Source organism: Macaca fascicularis, chromosome 3 (genome assembly GCF_037993035.2).
Source record: "Macaca fascicularis isolate 582-1 chromosome 3, T2T-MFA8v1.1".
Taxonomy (NCBI): domain Eukaryota; kingdom Metazoa; phylum Chordata; class Mammalia; order Primates; family Cercopithecidae; genus Macaca; species Macaca fascicularis.
Window position 1 is genome coordinate 3,198,385 of NC_088377.1, and position 20,359 is coordinate 3,218,743.

The 20,359-nt window shown below is 50.7% G+C and overlaps 1 protein-coding gene across 3 annotated transcripts in view; it reads right to left on the minus strand.

The window, feature by feature from the left end:
- Positions 1–19,998, minus strand: part of AGPAT3 (1-acylglycerol-3-phosphate O-acyltransferase 3) — a 122,348-nt gene extending 102,350 nt beyond the window's left edge. The window contains exon 1 of one of the 3 annotated variants that reach the window (XM_045389363.3): positions 19,812–19,998. The gene's annotated coding sequence lies outside the window, so the exon portion shown is untranslated. Of the gene's footprint in view, positions 1–17,817; positions 17,943–19,811 lie in introns of those variants that run through there. The other 2 variants (XM_074033934.1, XM_015446802.4) reach the window with 2 other exon arrangements.
- Between the last annotated feature and the right edge of the window lie 361 nt (positions 19,999–20,359).

The window sequence follows — 20,359 nt, forward strand, 5'->3', positions numbered from 1 at the left end:
CCAGCACCCAGCACCAGGCCACCCCAGCAGCCAGCACCAGGCCACCCAGCACTCAACACCAGGCCACCCAGCACCCAGCACCAGGCCACCCAGCACCCAGCACCAGGCCACCCCAGCATCCAGCGCCGGGCACACAGCATCCAGCACCAGGCCACCCCAGCACCCAGCACCAGGCCACCCCAGCATCCAGTGCCTGGGCACACAGCATCCAGCACCAGCGCACCCAGCACTGGGCCACCCAGCATCCAGTACCAGGACACCCCGGCTCCGCCTGCCCCAGGCCTCTGAAGGAGCAGGAGGCTGGGCCCCACATCCCGCAACAGCACAGCCAGCTGGGCGAGACCAGAGGCAGCACAGGAAGGGACTGTGTGGCTCCTTCGGATTAGGAAAGGGCCGAGCTCCGCACAGCAGAAAACAGGGACAAGGCTGAAGAGGCAGCACAGAAAGCCCAGAGTCACTCCCCACCCGCCATCGGAAACCAGTAAGCTCATTAGAAACCACTTATCTATGAGGCCAAATGCCCTCGGCAAGAGGGGAGGAGGAGGTGGAAGGAGGAGGGAGGAGGAGGGGGAAGGAGGAGGGGGGAGGAGGGAGGAGGAGGGGGAGGGAGGAGGAGGAGGGAGGAGGAGGAGGGAGGAGGAGGAGGGAGGAGGAGGAGGGGGAAGGAGCAGGGGAAGGAGGGAAAGGGGAGAGGAGAATGACGTCAAAGGGAGTGGCGGGGCTACACCTGTGACAGGCCCCCAGCCCTGGGGACTATCTGGGGAAGTCCAGGAAGCCCTGCGAGCTGAGACAGGGTGACTCATCTCTGGTGACAGAGGTAACCACCTGGCCAGATGCACCTCTTTAAAGAGAGAGATTCTTACACCCATCACAAACAGACCAAAACACTGGCTGGGCACGGTGGCTCACACCTGTAATCCCAGCACTTTGGGAGGCCGAGGCAAGCGGATTACCTGAGCTCAGGAGTTCAAGACCAGCCTGACCAACATGGAGAAACCCGGTCTCTCTACTAAAAATACAAAATTAGCCGGGCACAGTGGCTCACACCTGTAATCCCAGCACTTTGGGAGGCCGAGGCAGGTGGACTCTCTGAGGTCAGAAGTTCGAGACCAGCCTGGCCAACATGGCAAAACCCTGTCTCTATTAAAAATACAAAAATTAGCCAGGTGTGGCAGTGTGCACCTGCAATCCCAGCTACTCGGGAGGCTGAGGCAGGAGAATCACTTGAACCCAGGAGGCAAAGGCTGCAGTGAGCCGAGATCGTGCCACTGCACTCCAGCTTGGGCAACAGAGTGAAACTGCATGTCTCAAAAAAAAAAAAAAAAACAACCAGCCAGAATACTGACCAGAAGAAAATACCCGGGCTCACTATTCCGTATTGAGGACATTCTGGGGAAAAACTCAAGGACTGGCTGGGCTGAGTGACAAGGAACAGAAACGGCTCCCAGGGGCCCAGGGCCCAAGCTATGTCATCTGCAGGGGTTTTCCCCCAACTCATTTATGCAAGGAGTTCCTGCTTGTAAACAGGAGAGAAAATGTTATCCAAGAGGCTCAGAACCGGCCTCGGAGGCTCAGCGAGGACAGGCCCTCACCCTGGGGTCCCAGAGTGGGCAGGAGGCCACACCACCATGGACTCCGGGCTCCTCCGGCTGATCACGGAGGTCCAGGCCATGAAGCCCTTGAGGCTCAAGGAGGAGGGTGTCTGAGGCAGGTCAGCCTCACGGTGGCCGTGGAGCACACGCAGCGGAGTGACCCGGGCAGGAGGCGCCGCAGGCCAGCGTCCCAGCCAGGAAGGGAAGAGCAACTCTGTATCACAGCTTCACAGTCTCCAGCAATTTAGTATCTGCCCTCTTAAGTTTCTAGGTGCTGATAATTCACAAATAAAGGAGGAGAAAGGTTGCTCTCTCCTGCCTTCCAGGCCTGTGTGGAGGTGTGGACCTGGTGTTGGGGCTAACTAGGAATCCTGCATCTCACGGGTGGCCCCACAGGACAAGAGAGGGGCTGTGACACTGGACACTACTCGGTGGCCAGCAGTTGCCCCCAGGCCCTTGAGGATGGAGGCAACAGGCAGAGCTGAGCAGCTACCTCCTTAAGCCCACCCAGGGGTACCACCCTAAGAGGCCAGCACCACCCCCCAAGACCAGGGCACCCGTGGCTGGAGGAGACCCAAGGGCTCTCTGACACATCCGGTGAGACTCGTGGAGGGGTGTTTGCTGTCGCAGTGATGGAAGGCATTGCTGGTTCTAAGAGAGGGGGCTGAAATGCACCCTTCACGGGTCTTACCAGACACCTGACCCCCAGGCTGAGAGCTGACTCCAACTCTGACGCAAATGCATGTACCTTGGTTTCACAGACACTGGATTTTCCAGGAATGAAACCTCCCATAACACACACCTCAGGGAAGAAGAGGAAGCCTGCCTTGGCCAACCCCAGCGAGGGACTGAGGCTACCCCCACCACCCTCTCACTGCAGCTTGAGCCAACAGGGACCACTTTATCTCCCAGTGCAGACGCGTGCAAGAGTTTCCAGATGGAAATACATGTCCATCTGAAATCCTGGGTGCAATCTACGAAATCTATTTCCATACTGAAAAAGAGACGTCACAATGCTTTATTAATAACATGAAGCATTAATAACACATTCGCCAGACCCTGCTCTAAGCATTTTCCTGCATTACCTCCATTATGCAAAGGAGACTTGGGGCCCAGCAGGGCAGAGAATGACAGGCTGAGACTGACCACTCCCTCAGCCTGGGGCACAGGGCCCCCACATGAGGGACTCACCCAAGGCACAAGGCTCTGCCCCTGCAGTGGCTTAGACCCTGGACCACGCCAGCATGGCGAACAAACGTGAGCTGCAAATGCCAGCCTGTGTGCAACTTCACATGGCTAGAGGCCACATTCAAAAGTAAAAAGAGGCCGGGCGCGGTGGCTCAAGCCTGTAATCCCAGCACTTTGGGAGGCCAAGACGGGCGGATCACGAGGTCAGGAGATCGAGACCATCCTGGCTAACACGGTGAAACCCCGTCTCTACTAAAAAATACAAAAAACTAGCCGGGCGAGGTGGCGGGCGCCTGTAGTCCCAGCTACTTGGGAGGCTGAGGCAGGAGAATGGCGTAAACCCGGGAGACGGAGCTTGCAGTGAGCTGAGATCCGGCCACTGCACTCCAGCCCGGGCGACAGAGCGAGACTCCGTCTCAAAAAAAAAAAAAAAAAAAAAAAAAACAAAAGTAAAAAGAAATTGGCAAAAAAATATTTTTAATAGGCCCGGCATGGTGGCTCACGCCTATAATCCCAGCACTTTGGGAGGCCAAGGCAGGTAGATCACCTGAGGTTAGGAGTTCAAGACCAGCCTGACCAATATGATGAAACCCTGTCTCTATTAAAAATACAAAAAATTAGCTGGGCGTGGTGGCGGGTGCCTGTAATCCCAGGTACTCAGGAGGCTGAGACAGGAGAATCACTTGAACCCAGGAGGCAGATGTTGCAGTGGGCCGAGATCGTGCCATTGCACTCCAGCCTGGGTGACACAGCAAAACTCCGTCTAAAAATAAAACTAATAATACATTTTATTTAACTCAGTATATCCAAAATATTATCATTTCTACATGTAACAATATAGAAAAATATGAATGAGATCACTTACATTCTCTTTCATATTAAGCCTCTGAGATTGGCGTGCATTTCACGCCAGGAGAATATCTCAGTTCCCACCAGCCATGTTTCCAGCATGCGTGGCTCATGCTGTCTGCCCCAGACAGCACAGGCTGAGATATGACAGGTTCTCTGAGGGCGACATCCTTCCCACATCCCTTTTCTGTTTGCATGTTAAGAATTTTAGAAGTTTTTAGCTTCACCAACCCTTTGCCTTCTAAAGTATTTATAGTGGTTAATTTCTCCACTTGAGGCAGGTGCAGGGGTTCAATACTTTATGTATGTGTTTTCATATAAAGTATTTCTTAATTTAAGAAAAAGTTGACCCACTCCCCAAAATACAATGTAATCACAAGGCACAAAATAAAAATTATGACAAAGTTATTAAATACTTCCAGTTTTCTTCTTCTTGCACAAAATTTGGAAGGAGAAAAAACTGATCCTTTGCTGGAAATAAATACATAAGTGACAAAGTAAAAACTATTAGCAATTACTATCACTTCCTTCTCAATTTTCTTTTCTTCCAAAAAAAGTTCTTACATTTATTCTCATTCATTCTCTCTCTCTCATTTTCTCTCTCTTCCCCCTCCCCGGCATTAAGAATGACCAACTTGTAATCAAACCACCAGCCTCAAACCAAATCTTCCTTGCTACGAACAGTTAACATACTGCCACCTGTCATGTGTTCAATTCACCACCACGTCAAACACAGTTGACTGGAAACATCCAGGGACCAACACCCAGCAATAAGCCACCTGCCCACTTAATGCCAGTGGGCAGGAGACGTCCAGCACCTGTCTCTAGGCGTGTCCTTGTTTCCACTTTGGGGAGATATATGTGAGTGGAAATAACAAGGGTAATTGGCAAAATCATTGTGAAATGAATCTGTCCTACCATAAATGTGATTGCAAATTCTGAAGTTGATCTGCAAAAGGCCACAGACATAGCTGTGACCCATCCCACACTCAGGGGCAATACCACGGGGAAACGGGCAGCTACTGTCTCTGAGTCGTCAGAATCCCTGCCAGGGAAGCTGGACAGCCCCCGGCACTCAAGATCAAAGCTGAGCTCCTGGCAGTAGAGACCTGCAGAGGCCCTTTCCCATCTTCCTGCCAGTGACTCACAAAGGCAGCCCTCGCATACCTGAGAAAGTGGCACCAGAACAAGACAAGAACAGGCTGACCAGGAGCCCCACCCCGCCCCTGCAGACGCCTCTCCGGTGTGCTCCGCAGGAACGGCAGCCGCCCCTGCCACTCCCAGATCTCGGGCTCTAGGGGATAACAGATGCTGCCCTCAGCTGTGCTGAGCCATGAAGTGATTCAGCAGCAGGGGAATCGGATGCTGGTCCAGGAACGCAGCGCCAGCCTGGGAGGCCACAGACAAACACCAGTCTCGTGGGTGCAGAGGGCCGGTGCCAACTGATGTCAAAGCTCAAGTCCACACCCTGAGTTTCCACAGCGCTCCCGAGATGCCTGGGCAAACAAGAGATGCAGGGCTGTGTCCTCAGCCCTGGGGTCGTGCTACCCTGTTCTTCAAGAATAAACAGTGAGAGAGATGGGCAGAACCCACGTCTTCTCAGCTCCACCCCAGGAGTGTAGGGAGAGGCCCACACGCCAGGATGCAGGGACATGGGAGCTCACGGGAACCAAGAGCACCAGGTGCCCGGAGGTCCTCAGGCCAGCTCAGGACAAAGGCGTAGAGCTCAGGCTGTTGCTTCTAGATTGCTCTGCTTTTCAACGGGGGGCTCACTGATTGCAGTCACTCTTCCCTAAGTGCCATCGTCCCCGGGCAGCCCAGCCAGGACTCAGAATGCACGAAGCCACACACAACACGGCTGCCCCGACACGCACATGGCACAGCAGTTCCACGTGCCACTGTGCCATCGACAACGCATTTTCACACGTGCAGCCTCACAAACTGCTGAGGAAGAACAGACAAGGAGACAAATGGGAAGGCGAGCAGTGCAACGGGAACTGAGGCGGGCAGGCCACAGAGACAGAGCCACAGCGTGACTCCGTTGTGTGTTAAGAGTGTGTATATCTAACTCACACTCGGGATAGGAGCAGGCCACCTCGGCAAAGTGACATCCAGGTCAAAGTCACCAGGCAAAAGGAGAAAGAGTGTTCCAGGCAGGCTAAGGTCCCAGGCAGAGTGTGGCCAGTGGGGCAGCTTGAAGACGGGGTGTGGGGGTGCATCAGCAGGCGTCATCACGGGGGGCTGAGCAGGCAGTGGCGGGGAACGTGCGGGGCTACCGAAACACTGCCTCTTGTGCTGCAGGGAACGAGTGTGATGGGAGCTGAACTGAAGCGACCCTCACGCAAGGTCATGGGCAGACCCGGTCGAAGGTGAGGCTGGTGGTGGGGTGGGGGGTGGGCAGGAGGAATCATGAGGGTCAAGGAGCCATAGATGGGGAACGGGGTGAAGGAGATGGAGGAAGGGGGTCATTTATAGGGCCCGGGTTTCTGTCCTGGACGCCAAGGGAGACAGAAGACAGAGCAGACAAGATGGTGGTACCGGAAGAACGGATGGGAGTGGGCCTGCTGGGAAGATATCCTCAGCCAGATCTCAAGAATAGCACCCTTTTCAGCCAGGCGCGGTGGCTCACGCCTGTAATCCCAGCACTTTGGGAGGCCAAGGCAGGCGGATCACCTGAGGTCGGGAGTTCAAGGCCAGCCTGACCAACATGGAGAAATCCTGTCTCTATTAAAAATACAAAAAATTAGCAGGGCGTGGTGGCACATGCCTGTAATGTCGGCTACTCAGGAGGCTGAGGCAGAAGAATCTCTTGAACCTGGGAGGCAGAGGTTGTGGTGAGCTGAGATGGTGCCATTGCACTCCAGACTGCGCAATAAGAGCGAATCTCAAAAAAAAAAAAAAAAAAAAGAATAGCACCATTTCAGGTGCTTCCTAGTCTTTTTCTTCACATTTATTTTCTACTTTTGAAGCCTGACATGCCCTTTAACTATTACTGGCATATGCCATGTATATGTACAGCGGTTCTTCAGTTACCAAATAAAAGTCATCTGAAGAAAGCCAATTGAAAGGGCAACCTAGGCCAGGCGCGGTGGTTCACACCTGTAATCCCAGCACGGTGGGAGGCCGACGTAGGCGGATCACCAGGTAAGGAGATTGAGACCATCCTGGCTAACACAGTGAAACCCCGTCTCTACTAAAAATACAAAAAAAATCAGCCAGGAGTGATGGCAGGTGCCTGTAGTCCCAGTTACTCGGGAGGCTGAGGCAGGAGAATGACATGAACCCGGGAGGCAGAGCTTGCAGTTAGCCGAGATCGGGCCATTGCACTACAGCCTGGGCAACAGAGCCAGACTCTGTCTCAAAAAAAAAAAAAAAGAAAGAAAAAGAAAGAAAGAAAAAAGAAATGGCAACCTAGTCTGCCTATCCTAAAGTAGCAGAAAGCATCTCAGGTGGGATGGGTGACAGGGAAGTTGACAAAAAGTTAAGTTTTTAAGGACAAAATCTGAGTCACATTTTGCAATTGTTAAAACTGGTGGGCTGGGCATGGTGGCTCATGCCTGTAATCTCAGCTACTCAGGAGACTGAGGCACAAGAATCACTTGAGCCCTGGAGGCAGAGTTTGCAGTGAGCCGAGATCCTGCCACTGCACTCCAGCTTGGGCTACAGAATGAGACTTTGTCTCAAAAAACAACACCACTACCAACACCACCACCAAAACTGGTGAAAAGCATTTGATAATGATGTACTCAGCGGGGAGGCTTCACAACCTTAAACACCCTGGAAATTACACGTTGTCCTCCACCAGGCAGTTTTAGAGTTAGATGAAATTTCCCCCGAGACAGTCGGGTCATTTTGGTATACCTAATCTGTGACACTCTTTCTACTGTCATTACGGTTTCATTCATCAGGATTGATGTAGTTCCACCTACACCATCAGCAAGTTCTTCAATCTCAGATTTCTGCTATATGATCACTTTCCATCTAAGTCAATTACATCTTTAGACAGCCCTTTTGTGAGCCCAGGAAATGAGCCTAAAGTAATTCGAGATCAGTCCCATTCCTGGACTCCTGGCAGGAGCAGGGTTTCTCCAGGGAGGCTTTGCTCCCTTCAAGTCTTGCAGGAATCTACAGACAAAGCCCACGTGAAATGAGCCCACAATCCAAAATCCAAAGCGTGTGACAGGCAAACATCAGTGAGCAAGAGGCAGCAGAACAAGTAGCAGGGTCCAACCCTCAAAAAATTCAAATTTTAGTATTTGTTAATACTATTATCCTTTGGTATTATCAGTTACAGTATAGAAAATAAGTATGTTTAGACATAAAGAGAAAATAAAAATAAGTGTAAGGAAAAGAATACCAAACAAGAGGAGAGGCAAACTTGGAAAGAAACAAAGAGAACTTTCAGGAATGAAAAACATAATCATTAAAAAAATGAAAATTAAAAGAACAGGTTAGGCTGGGCATGGTGCCTGTAATCCCAGCACTTGGGAGGCTGAGGTGAGAGGATCATTTGACCCTGGGAGTTCAAGACCAGCCCTAGCAACATAGCAAGACCCCATCTCTATCAAAAAAAAAAAAAAGAAAAGAAAAAGAAGAAGAAGAAGAATGGGTTAAATATTAATAGTACAGAGGCCAGATCTCAAGAATAGCACCATTTCAGCCAGGCGCGGTGGCTCACGCCTGTAATCCCAGCACTTTGCGAGGCCAAGCCGGGTGGATCACCTGAGGTCAGGAGTTTGAGACCAGCCTGGCCAAATGGGTGAAACCCATCTCTACTAAAAATACAAAAATTAGCCAGGCATGGTGGTGCCCACCTGTAATCCCAGCTATTCATGAAGCTGAGGCAGGAGAATCACTTGAACCCAGGAGGCAGAGGTTACAGTGAGCCAAGATGGCACCACTGCTCTCCAGCCTGGGTGACAGAGCAAGACTCCATCTCAAAAATAATTATATATATAATTATTATAATATATAAAATATATATATATATACATGGCACAGTAGATGGAGATGAAGATAGAGTTGCTAAACTGGAGAACAGAGCTGAAGAAATAACCTGGAATGAAGCATAAAAAGACTGAAAGGTAAAAACATGAACGAGAGTTTAAGTGGCTGGGAGGATGGTACGAGAAAGCCAAGCATAAGGCAGATGCTATATGGTTGACCCTTCATATCTAGGGGTTCCACATTTGCGGATTTGACCACGGATCAAATACATATGGGGGGAAAAATTCCAAAAAGCAAAACTCAAATTTTCTACTCTCTACTATGTTAAATCCACATTAATGAAGTTATATATAGGCATTGTATTAGATATTATAAGTAATTTAAAGATGATTTAAAAATACATGGGAGGGAGGCCGAGGTGGGCAGATCACGAAGTCAGAGTTCAAGACCAGCCTGGCCAACATGGTGAAACCCCATCTCTACTAAAAACACAAAAATTTGCCGGGCGTGGTGGTAGGTGCCTGTAATTCCAGCTACTTGGGAGGCTGAGGCTTGAGAATTGCTTGAACCTGGGAGGCGGAGGTTACAGTGTGCTAAGACTGTGCCACTGCACTCCAGCTTGGACGACTGAGCGAGGCTCCATCTCAAAAAAAAAAAAAAAAAATATATATATATATATATATATATGAGAGGATGTACACAGGTTATATACAAATACACCATTTTACATCAGGAAATTAAGCATCCACTGATTTTGGTAACCATGTTGGGTTCTGGAACCAATCCCTAGTGGACACTGCAGAATAACTACATTCAACAAAATAATGGCTGAAATTTTCCCAGAATTGCTGAAAGACATGATACTTTATCTTCAGGAAGTACAATGAATCCAAAACAGGATAAATAAAAAGAAATCCATGCTAGAAAGACCACAGTGAAGTTGAAAAACACCAGAAATAAAGAGACTATAAAAGCAGCCAGACAAAAAGCTTACTACTGACACAGGAAGGACAATCGAAATGACAGCTGACTTCCTAACAGCAACTTTATAAGCCAGAAGATACACAATAGAATTAAATCCTTAAAGAAATGCCAGAGACTCAGTGCTATACAGACTATATCCTCTTCCCGTGAGCCTTTCAGCTGATATCATAATAAAAACATAACCTAAAATCCTCAATGGCTTTGGACATAAAAGCATTCATGGGTCATGGAAGAATAAAAAAATTGTAAAATGCTGAACAATGAAAATATTACATATCAAAATAAACAAGACGACAGTACAGCAGAACTAAGTAGGAAAGCTATAAAGCCTTAAACGCTTATGACAGGGCCGGGCGCGGTGGCTCATGCCTGTAATCCCAGCACTTTGGGAGGCCAAGGTGGAGTTCAAGACCAGCCTGGCCAACATGGTGAAACCCCGCCTGAGGTCAGTAGTTCAAGACCAGCCTGGCCAACATGGTGAAACCCTGTCTCTACTAAAAATACAAAAGTTAGCCAGGCATGGTGGCACATGCCTGTAATCCCAGCTACTCAGGAGGCTGAGGCAGGAGAACCACCTGAATCTGAGAGGCGGAGGTTGCAGTGAGCCGAGATCACGCCACTGTACTCCAGCCTGGGTGAGAGAGGGAGACTCTGTCTCAAAAAAAATAGCGAAATACTTATGACAGAAAGTTGAAAATTAAGAACCTAAGCTTAGAGAAAATAAAAAATTTAATGTTTCAATTCAGTAACCTAGAAAGAGAATGCCAGAATAAACCCAAAGAGTGTAGAAGGAAACCCTGACAATGAAAGCAGAAATCAGTGATGCGGAAACAAAGACACAGTGGAGAAAATCAGCAAGACTAATAGCTGGTTCTTTGTGAACACGAGTAAAACAGATGAGCCTCTGTGAGATGAATCTAGAAAAGAAAGGTAAAACCATTTTAGGAATGAAAAGGGTGATTTACTGTCAGATATAGTAGAGATCTAAAAATTAAGAAAATATTCTGACCTTTGTATTAAGAAACTGACAACTTGGGCCGGGCACAGTGGCTCATGCCTGTAATTCCAGCATTTTAGGAGGCCGAGGTGGGAGGATCACCTGAGGTCAGGAGTTTGAGACCAGCCTGGCCAACATGGTGAAACCCCGTCTCTATTGAAAATGTAAAAATTAGCAAGGTGTGGTGGTACGCGCCTGTAATCCCAGCTACTCGGGAGGCTGAAGGAGAATCGCTTGAACGCGGGAGGCGGAAGATGTAGAAGCACCCTGTGTTCTCCTTCCAAGCACTAGAGCCTGAGTCCTCATGGCACCTGGGTTTTGCTGGTGCACGTGCTTTATCTTGATGGAGTCTGGTGCCATGCACGCTTCTGCGGCTCACTCCTTCCTCCCAGCGTTCTGCTCCAGAGGCGCACACATGTTGCTGCCTGGAGGAGCTACTTCCTTCCCCTTTCCATGGTGAATGTCGCACGAGGTTATTTTTCATTTTATTTGGAGACAGGCATTGAGAGAGCTCCCAGAGTCTGACTCTAACACATATGCCGCTATGAACACCTTAGTACGTCCCCTGGGAAGCAGATGGCAGGTGCACCCCACACTCGATGCCATCTCCCTGAAGCTCCTGCCATTCTCTAGAGCAGCCACGCTGGCACCAGTGCTCCATCTGCCCCCACATCTTCTCCAGCACTTGTCCCCACGGTCTTTTAAGTTTCGCCATCCCAGCAAGGGGAGGCCACGGCTCTCTGTGGTTTTGTTTCTGTGTCTCCCTGGTGACCCATGACAGTGGACCTTCCATCTCTCCAGCTCCTTGCTTTTGGGTCACTTCGTTTGTATTTCTCACACCAGGCCTCCTCTGCTTCGAGGAGGCAGAGTGGGACGATTCGGGACTAAGTGGCCACTGTTTGTACCCACACCAGAAGGCAACATGGCAGAAGCGTTTCCCTAAAATCAGGAACGGGACAAGGAGGGCCTGTCACGCTTCCATCCAGCCCTGCTCAGGGCCTGGCCCAGGCAGCAAAACAGGAAGAAAAAATATGAAAGATACAAGGAAGAAACAGTCTTCACCATTCCCACATGACATGAATGTCTACTGAGAAAACCCCCAAAATCTACAAATTTTAAGCAATGGCAAGGTGATCAGCTATTGAATCAATACCCAAAAGCCAACTGCTTTTCTGCAGAACAGCAGCAAAGAATTAGAAATCAATAAAAATAGGCCGGGCGCGGTGGCTCAAGCCTGTAATCCCAGCACTTTGGGAGGCCGAGACGGGCGGATCACGAGGTCAGGAGATCGAGACCATCCTGGCTAACACCGTGAAACCCCGTCTCTACTAAAAATATAAAAAACTAGCCGGGCGAGGTGGCGGGCGCCTGTAGTCCCAGCTACTCCGGAGGCTGAGGCAGGAGAATGGCCTAAACCCGGGAGGCGGAGCTTGCAGTGAGCTGAGATCTGGCCACTGCACTCCAGCCCGGGCTACAGAGCGAGACTCCGTCTCAAAAAATAAAATAAAATAAAATAAAATAAAATAATAAAAAATAAAAATACAAAAATTAGCCAGGCATGGTGGCACATGCCTGTAATCCCAGCTACTTGGGAGGCTGAAGCAGGAAAATCACTTGAACCCAGGAGGCAGAGTTGCAGTGAACTGAGATTCTGCCACTGCACTCCAGCCTGGGCAACAGAGCAAGATTCTGTCTCAAAAACAAACAAACAAACACCATTTACAAAAGCGAGAACAATAATAAGAGCACCTGGGAATAAACGTGAGCACAGAGTGTCCGGCGGAATGTGGAATACCACAGTGCTTTATCAAGACACCGAGGAAGACCTGCACAGCCAACTCCAGAGGGATAAAGGGCTTAAGCAGAGAAAGCAAACTTTACAACTTTTACCAAAAAATACAGAATACAGGCCAGGCATGGTGGCTTACGCCTGTAATCCCAGCACTTTGGGAGGCTGAGGTGGGCGGATCACGAGGTCAGGAGATCGAGACCATCTTGGCTAACATGGTGAAACCCCATCTCTACTAAAAAATACAAAAAATTAGCCGGGTGTAGTGGTGGGTGCCTGTAGTCCCAGCTACTGGGGAGGCTGAGGCAGGAGCATGGCATGAACCTGGGAGGTGGAGCTTGCAGTGAGCCAAGATCGTGCCACTGCATTCCAGCCTGGGCAACAGAGCAAGACTCCATCTCAAAATACTACTACTACTACTATTACTACTACTACTAATAATAATAATACAGAATACATTTGTGACCCAAGAATTGGGAAGAACTTAAAGTAACATGCAAAAGGCACTACCTAGAAAAGAAGGATGGATAAAATTATACATTACATTAAACTATCTTTTCACCAAAACAAAAAAAGTGCAAAGATAAAACTCAACTGGGAAAAGTATATAATGCACACATTACAACCAAAGATGAACATCCTGAATCTATAAGGAAATATATAATATGGAAACTATATACAAGGAATAGGTGAGAAAAAGATATAACCCAAAAGAAAAATGGATGAAGCACATGAACATATTTCACAGGGAAGGACACTCATGACCCACAAATACACAGGATGCTCAATTTCATCCAGCAGGGAGGCATAAAGCAAGACCACAATTGCACAACAGTTTGCATCGACTATCTTTGCAAAAATCAACAGCAATGCCGAGTGCTAACGAGTATGTGGATCAACCTCACACATTGCTGGTGGCTGTGCGACTTGATGTCATTCTGGGACACAGCCCACTCAGAGGTAAGCATGCAGGACATTAGAGGGCTACACACGTGTGCCCAGAGACACAGACACAGAACATTCCATATAAACAGGTCAAGATTAGAAGTGCTTCTGGTGGCCGGGCGCGGTGGCTCAAGCCTGGCACTTTGGGAGGCCGAGACGGGTGGATCACGAGGTCAGGAGATCGAGACCATCCTGGCTAACACGGTGAAACCCCATCTCTACTAAAAAAAAAAAAAAATACAAAAAACTAGCCAGGCGAGGTGGCGGGCGCCTGTAGTCCCAGCTACTCGGGAGGCTGAGGCAGGAGAATGGTGTGAACCCGGGAGGCGGAGCTTGCAGTGAGCCGAGATCCGGCCACTGCACTCCATCCTGGGCCACAGAGCGAGACTCCGTCTCAAAAAAAAAAAAAAAAGTGCTTCTGGTAAATGTATGGATGCATTCTGAAAACATTATTTTTTTGCAGGCTTCATCTTTGCATAGATCTTATGGGAGGGTCTCCTGTAGGCACTTAAAGACACGTGGAGTTACTTTGTTTTCCAATTGATGTTTATTCTCTTAGTACCCTCTTCTCCTTTCCTCTAAGCATCATCAGAGAATGCTGTTTCCAGCAGCCATCCCTGAGACAGAGGCAATGATTCTTTTGGTTTCATCTGCACATAAATTCTTGGGATTTTTTCCCCTCTCTTCCTGCGTTTTGGAAGTGCCCGTTTTGTCCTCATTTAATTAGTTCAGTTACTTTGTTTCAAGAAAGAAACAAATACTGTAGCCCAGAGGCTGTAAAAATAGTAGCCCTGGCTGAATTCAGGTGGCAACATTTGTAATTTGGCATGTGCAGTGTGTTAAAAATAAATACATTGCACATAAAACTCCAGATACCTGGCTTCTCTCGGAAGACTAAAGATGGAGTCACTCTGGTCCTATACCCACCTAGCCCTGCTCAGCTGGGGGTCAGTGGCGGGTGGCCAGGTGAGCTAGACCCCATGGAAGAGGCCTCAGTTTCTCACTCATATTCACCACCGCCACCCCCCCCTTCCTAGGCCTCATGTCTGCATTCTCACTTACCTTTCTGGTTGGACCCTGTCAGAATCTGTGTTTACGATTTTCCTGTATAGCTTTATTTATATATTTATTCATTTATTGAGATGAAGTCTGGCTCTGTCGCCCAGGCTAGAGTGCAGTCGCACGATCTCAGCTCACTGCAAAGTCCGCCTCCCAGGTTCAAGGGATTCTCCTTCCTCAGCGTCCTCAGTAGCTGGGACCTATGCATGCACCACCACACCCGGCTAATTTTTTTTTTTTTTTTTTTTTAGTAGAGACGGGGTTTCATCATGTTGGCCAGGCGGGTCTCGAACCCCTGACCTCAAGTGATCCACCCGCCTCAGCCTCCCAAAGTGCTGGCATTACAGGTGTGAACCACCACACAGGGCCCCAATAATTCACTAACATTTAAAGAAAAGAAATAAAAGTTACAAAGGCTTTGGGGTTCCAGGAAAATGCAATGCTAGCCTGGAGCTGGAACTGAACTGCACGACAAACATATTTTCTAACCAATGTTCTAGAACTTTAGTCGTAGTAATAAGCTCCTGATTTAGAAAACTGAAAATAACCTGTGTGCACTGAAACACGTGTGTTCTGATCGCTGGAGTGCATTTGAAAATTCCCAGAACACCAGCACTTCGCCTCCCTGCGCCAGCTCACTGCCAGCCACGGCAGGGAGTCCAAGGAGGACGGCGGTGGTTCACTTTCTAAAACTAATCCAAAAGCCCGCCCGCCCATGCGGCATAGTGAGTCACAGTTGGGACTGTCTTTACTGTTCCTTTTGTTTTTGTGCATTATCAAAAGTCACTAAACTTAGTCAGGCGTGGTGGCAGCACCTATAGTCCCAGACACTTGGGAGGCCAAGGTGGGAGGATCGCTTGAGCCCAGGAGTTTGAGTTCACCCTGGGCAACACAGCAAGGCCCCATCTCTAAAATAAATGCATAAAATTTTAAGTCCCTAAACTTTGTCTCTGAGGCTGCCATGGAGCTCTGCCAGAGAGAGTAGCTTCAAGGTGACAGGTGAGGAGGCAGGTGAGCCACAGCCTCCTTGCTGAGACACCTTTGGGACTCCTTCAGGGGTAATGACCAAAGGGGGTGCCCATGCAGGGCCACCCTGGGGGTCCACTTGGCACTGGGCTGGCTGTGCCTAACTCAGGGCTGAGTCTGAGGCTCCTCCTCTCCAGCCCTGCTCCCTCCCGCCTCCTCTCACGGGGGTCAGACCTGCCTGGAGGTCTGCATGCTCCCCCACCATCCTCTGCAGGGTTTCTCCCTGCACTCCGCATCTCATCTTGGCACCTGCTTCCCAAACTGATAACCGCGCAACCCAAACTGACGGGGTCTTCCTCTAACAATCTGACTTCTGTCTATTTGGGCAAAAATCAATGCTATTACACCATATTTTACAAAGTCTAACAACTAATTAATTTCTCAACGCAAAGATTATGTGTAGCTCCCTAATAAAATGCACATTTGCTCACTCAATCAATCACTCCAATTAGACTAGGACAAGGGCCTAAATCAGAAATCAATCAATGAAAAGCTTAACCCAATCATCAGCACATTCTTCACACTAGGAGTCAATAAACAGCTCTTCATTCTACTCCCACCAAGTGTACCATAAAAAGCTCAGCGTAGATGAATTTACGTCAATTGAATTAATTTTCTTCTTGATTCCATACCATATCCAGCATGTATCTGTGTCTATCAATTCAGATGGAGATTTCAGAGCCCCCAGTCCAGCAAGTGAAAAGTGTTTAAATGTATAATATGTACATGTGAAGCCAATGACTTAGTCTCTGTTTCAGAAATGTAGATTTTCATCTATTGGATCTTACGAGCATCAAGGTGGTTTGGTGGAAAGAATCACAGCTTTGGATTCTATCAGACCGTTGTTTAAATCTAGATTTGCACAAGCTGAGATGCTGGCCAGGCTTCCCCATTCAGTTTCCCCTGTCAGTGTCTCTGTCAGTTTCTGTGTGATGGGGTAATACCACTCTCTTTACAGGGATATAGAGGAGCTTATAAAATAATAAGGTAAGCATGTCATAAAGCAGGTGACAGATTTAATGTCAGGTCAGCAAGTAGGATAGGAAGAAGAGAACAAGAACCACCACGGCTGCAGCACTGGTACTCAGCTCCCGGCACCTGGCTGAGAACCAGGAGGGCAGACAGTCAGGGGTGAATAATCGATCTCAGGACAGGTACTTCCTTGTACAGCTTGTTAGTACGGCTCATTTTACAATTCATCATTATTGTTATTTATTATGCATTTCATTCCCTACCCGCTTTCGGAAAGGAATCGAGACCATCTCCGTCAATGATGCATGGCCTTCCCAGTCACAGGGGACAGGCCTCTGGGCTGCAGGCACACTGTCCCACCAAGAGCACCCAGCTCCACTTTGAGTCCTAAGTGACAGGGCACGCCAGCCAGGAGGGAGATTTCTGCCTGTCACGCACTGAAGGGTACTTGTGTTGCTTTCAATTCACCACCAGTAACATTTAAAACATATCCCATCTGCAATCCTTCTACTTAGGCTTGGGAAAAGATGTGGCCAGTTTAACCCCAGCATCCATGTAGCCTAATGGCCAGGTAGACTTTGGCCCTGCAGAGAGAACTAATGCCAACTTTCACCATTGACTTGGCCTTCCCGCCTCCAAAACTAAACACAGACACTGTCCCAAGGTTATTAGAGTGACGTCTCCTGCACTTTGCTTGACAAAGATAATCAAAACATGGCCACTTCAAAATGACTAAATGAAAGCCTGTCAGAAGGTGAACCACTAATGCATTTGCCTAAAATGCAGCACTTTGAAACTGGTAGCTTAGAACTCATCTTGAAATTATTATGAAGTGGTTTTAGGAAGGACAGACGGCTCATTGTCATGTTACTTTACCACTTGAAACGACCCTTTTAAAACCCCAAACACTCTTCGGTTAACCAAAAGTAAATTCCCATGGAATTTCTGAGCAACCGTCTTTAGAAAACTCAGTCCAACTTTACCGTCTTTAGAAAACTCAGTCCAACTTTACTGTAACAAAAATCTTGCAATGAGATGGAGTAGCTAAAGATCTCACATTAAACAAGTCATTAAAAAGGAAGCAGTCAAATGTAGCCAATCACGTCCCATGCTGTGCTCTAGAACTACCAGTCTACCAGCGATAGCTTGTAACAGGGAAATCACAAGAGTTTTTGACAAGGCCAGAGAGGGAGGGAAAATGTGGAGGCAGAAGCCATTTACCAGAGGTGGGTTTTGATGGTGACAAGGGGCCTGCACTGGCTCTTCAGTGCCAAGCATTAGGGGCTTCAGCGTGGGGTCCACACTGTGAGAGCCTAAGCGGGGCGAAAGGTCGATGAAGAGGGTAAATGTGACTGGGCGAGTTAAGGACACCCCTCTGCCAAAGGAATCCAGGAAATCAGGCTCTTCTCAAACACACATTCTGATCTTCCCCTTCCCTGTTTAGGAGAATTTCAACATTTCCCACCTACCTCTGATTTGACCAGGGATAGCATCCGCCGACTTTCAGCACCAGGAGGGGTCAGTGGAGGTGGGAGTTCCAAGGATGTAAGCCTCAAGTCGGCCCTGCCATTTGGTGACATAACCTCCGGCAAGTAACTCAAGCCCTGTTTTGTCAGACCATTTGTTTAGGAGGTCAAAGTGCGGAGGGGATGGGAGGCATGTGTATCAGTCACGTGTCTATGGCCTGGAACAGATTACTTTGGTGAATGTTCTTTTTCTAATTTCCAAAATAAAACCATTACTTTCAGTTTGCTTCCCCAGCCCTGGCACACAGATGCGCGTGCAGGCGCAGGGTGTAGCTCCCCGGCGCGGAGTCTGCACTGGGGCCCGGCCTGGGGCGGGGCAGCACCCTCCCTCCAGGAAGGCCTTTTGTAGAATCCACACCCCTGGGGACTTTCCCACCCGGCCACACTGCCTTTAACCCAGCAGTCTTCAGGCTGCTGCAGCGCGTTCCCCTGGCAGATCCGCCAGGACAGGGCCACACACAGGTAGGGTGACCACAGAGGGCGGCCACTCCATGAAGTCAGCTTCAGAACATTTAAGGCCCCTAACCTTCCAAGGCCAAGGGGCCCTGTTCGGTCTGAATGTCAATGGCATGTAGCTGCTTTTTAGACAATGTCCTCAAGAAGATACCTAAGAGTAACAAGAAATGGATACAAGAAGAGAGTTGTAACAGGGACAGGCTAACTCCGAACTCTGTGGAGGAGGGGGGACTAGTTGGAAAGGGGGAGGGGGAGCAGCAAAGAAGCAACCAAATTAAGAGAGTGCCCAGCACCCCCGGGAGACCTCTCTGAAGCTTTTACACTGAGAAGGTGAAGATCAGCAATTCCTAAGCGAGTCGGAGCAGCCGCGCCTGCAATTTAAAAGCTGCAGGATCCTGGGTCCCTCTAGCAGCCTGGGCCCGCCCCACCTCCCAGCCCCCAGCAGGAGCCGTGCACTCTGTTCTCGGCGTTGGCTTTCATTTTTAATGGGAGCCGCACGCTCATCACCCTCTGTCTGGAGGCCAACAGCCCACATCTTTCCTTCTAAGATCATGTTTCCCAAGAAAAAGAACCCAACTGCTCAAGTATTTTCTTAGACAAGGTTTTTAAAATTGTGCTTTAAAAAAAAAAAAAAAAGGTCTGGGAAACCATTTATAAAAGCATTTTCCCCATGTCACTAAACTTCTCTCAAAGTTAAAAAAAAAAAAAAACTGCACCATTTTCAACTAGCTTCAAATACTAATAACCCTCCTTTGATAAGTACTTGGGACCCACTGTTCCAAGAGTCCTGCGGCGGCGGGGTGGGTTTTCGCCCCCAGGGCTCTGGTTCCCGGACTGACCCCATCCCGTGACCCGCCCGGTGCAAACGCGCCGCCGGTCTCCGGGCCGAACGCACAGTCAACCCTGGGCCCCGCAGCCCTCCCCGCGCGGAGCGGCAAAAAGTGAAACTGCCCCCACGGTCTGGGCGCGCAAGGAGGAGGCCCCTGGGGGGGTCCCGGGTCCGCCGCACCCCGAAACCAGGCGGCGGGCGCGTCCTGTCCACGGGGGAGCCGGGCGGGGCCTGGAGCAGAGTCCAGGACGGAGGGAGGGGACGTCCCCGCGGGAACCCACTCGCCCTCCCTCAGCCCCAGCCCGGGCCCCTCCCGGGCGCCCCGAACCCCCGGGCCTCCCGCCGGGCCCAGCGCCACCGAGGCTGCTGCGGGAAGTGGCCGGGGCCTCGCGCGGGACCAGGCCGCCCGGAAGGCCCGGGTTGCGGGGGATGCACAGGACCCGGGCCCAGACCCCTCCCGGCCCCGCGCCTTCCCAGGCCCCGCGCCCCGCGGAGCGCGGCCGGCCCATTGCGGCGCGGGGCCCCGGGCGGCCCGAGGTCGGGCGGCGGGGACAGGGGCGACCTCCGGCGGCGGGAGGGCGACCTCGGGCGGCGGCGGGGGGTGGGGGACGTGGGGGGCGGCCCGACCTCGGGCGGGGGCCTCGGCACTCACCTGCAGCCGCCGCCACCTGCTCGTCGCGCGGGCGTCCCCGGCGTCACCTCCGCGGCCCCGCTCCGGCCGCTGCGCTCCTCGGCCCTGGGCCCGGCCCGGCCCTGCGTCGGGGCCTCAGCGAGTGCGGCGCCCGCCGCCCCCGGCCCCCATCCCGCCGCCCTCCGCCCTCGGCCGCGCCGCCGCCGCCACTTCCTGTGCGCGGCGATCCCACAGTTCCGCCGGCGCGCGCGGGGCGGCCGAGGGACACGCGGGGGGGACGCGCGGGGGGACACGGGGGGAGGAAGCGGGGGGGCGACGCGGGGGGAGGACGCGGGGGGGCGACGCGGGGGGAGGAAGCCGGGGGGACACGGGGGGACACGCGCGCGGAGAGAGGCGTGGGCCGGGTGCGCCGGCGGGGCCGGGTGCGGAGCCTGGGTGGGATCCGCTAACGGACGGGGCTGGGGACCGGGTTGGGGGAGGGGTGCGGACGGGCCGGGGCCGCGGGAGGCGCGGGGATCAGGGAGGTCGGGACTGAACGGGGGGAGCTGGCGAAGGACCAGGCTGGGGTC